This window comes from Fukomys damarensis, unplaced genomic scaffold (genome assembly GCF_012274545.1).
Source record: "Fukomys damarensis isolate Sample0158 unplaced genomic scaffold, DMR_v1.0_HiC HiC_scaffold_25, whole genome shotgun sequence".
Taxonomy (NCBI): Eukaryota; Metazoa; Chordata; class Mammalia; order Rodentia; family Bathyergidae; genus Fukomys; species Fukomys damarensis.
The window spans coordinates 27,334,536-27,336,675 of NW_022900937.1; positions in this window are offsets into that span (position 1 = coordinate 27,334,536).

The window sequence follows — 2,140 nt, forward strand, 5'->3', positions numbered from 1 at the left end:
ACTGCTCTACGCTTTCAGACCCTATGCGGTGCAGGTCATAGCAGTTTTCATTATTTAAATTTTATAAAATTAGAAGGACTTCATATATAGGCTCTTTCTTACTGAATTGGGCATGGATATTTGTAAACTTACCCATGTTTTTGGTATTATACAGTACATGTATTGACATTTAAAAGAATGCTGACTAATTAATGAATTTTCTAGCCTTTTCTTATTTATCTTCATTCTCAAAGACACAGGCACCTGGGAAATATGTGCTTCATGCAGCATCAATCCCACATATGTTAGAGATCCTGCCAATTACTATATTCTTGCTGGTAATTCAGGTAATTTGTCTGTCTCAGATAACTTGCCTGTGTCAAAATTACCACAATGTTTGCAGTAGATAAGGGTGAACGTTATGCCCGTTTCATGAATGGGGCATCCTCCAATTTATTAAAGAGGATGGGAGCTTTCATCAGAGTGTGGAGGAGGAGCCCTTTGTAAGTTGGAGATAACGATGCAGGGAACTGATTGCAGATCAGAATGGCTAATGACAGGTGATTGCACTTTATTTGTAAAACTTAAAACATTTATTTCCTCTCAGGTACACTAGAGTCTCTTGTTGGATGGAAAATCTGATCTGTTTTGGTACCTACATGTTCCATAAAGTTTAAATCTGTTTAGGTTATGTTTAGAAAAATTATTATTTTGTTTTTGGTTTATCTTCCTCTGTAGAGGTGCAGGACTCAGCGGGAAATAATGGTCGTCTGTAAGTTTTGCTTTATTCTTCCACCTCTGGTCAGCATTTCATGTAGGTAAGAGGTCGACCAACCTGAGGCCATTACCACTACATCTATTTACTTCGCTTCTGGTTGGAGGTCTTCACATCTCTCAGAAGAGATTCAAATGACCAATAAGTATGTGAAAATATATTCAATACTTTGTCCTTTCGAGAAATTTAAATTAAAACAATACTGAGCCCTTTTTGCATGTTGTCCTGCTATATGGAAAGCACTGAGGGTGAGAAGCAGGAAAAATTTAAAACCCAGATTAGATGTGAGTTTGCAGGTCAGGTCTGATGAAAATAACATTTGGATAAAATAAGAATTTTATGTAGCTATGTTATGATGTTCACTTATAATTCATAATCTTAATTTTTCACACACTCAAACAACACATGACACAGGTGTCAGTGTTTACTTCATTGCACAAATGTGGAACTTCTCACAGAAGAGCCAGTGAGTTATTCAGTGTGATCAAAAGTGCATATCTGGTACAAGTCTACATGAAGTTCTTCCCTCAGGACCTCCAGGAGAGAGTTGGATATGCACAGTGAGATTCACAGGGCCTCCCTGTGTTAAAAATATGCTCTAATTTTTCTTTTTTTTTCTTACTTTTTATTGAGTGTATTGGTACAATCTAGGTATACAATGCAGTTACATTCATCGTTGGGATCCTGTACCTTTACATAATAGGTCTTGATTCTCATTTTTTCCCCTTGTCCCTGCCTTTCCTTCACCCACTTCTCCCCTGCACATTTACAAACATTTTATTTCCATTTTTTCAGTTTCTCATATTTTTTTCCTCTCCCTTATTACCTTTCCCCCACCCTTCCCACTTTCCCTACACCTTTAGCCCTTTAATTCCTATTTCACATTATTAATTATCTCATTAGGATCCTGTGTACTATTATAGTTTTTCACATCAGAGAAACTATTGGGTATTTCAGTTAAAGAAATCTCCGTATGGAACATTAAAAATAGGGAATCCAAAAATAAAACAAAAAAGGAAAGTAAAAGAGTAAAGGCAATGATGTAAGATTAAAATAATCATTAATTCTGAAGATGAAAATTGTCCCTTAATATATTTAAATTGCTTCTTCCTGTTGTAGTCTTATCTTATTCTTTTTTCATTATTTAGAGAATACGTTATTAGTTTCTGTAATCATATCCACGTAGATATGACCTTACATATTTAGTACAATGCGTTAACCCTTTACAAATGGAAAAAAAATTTAAAAATGAAAATAAAACATTAACATTTTTAGACCAATATGAGTGTCCATTCCTGTACAATACCAGCTCAACACAGTAAATTCGGATAACTTTTTCCAAAGTTGACAGCACAGTTAAAGTTTCCCAAAATTCAATATATATAT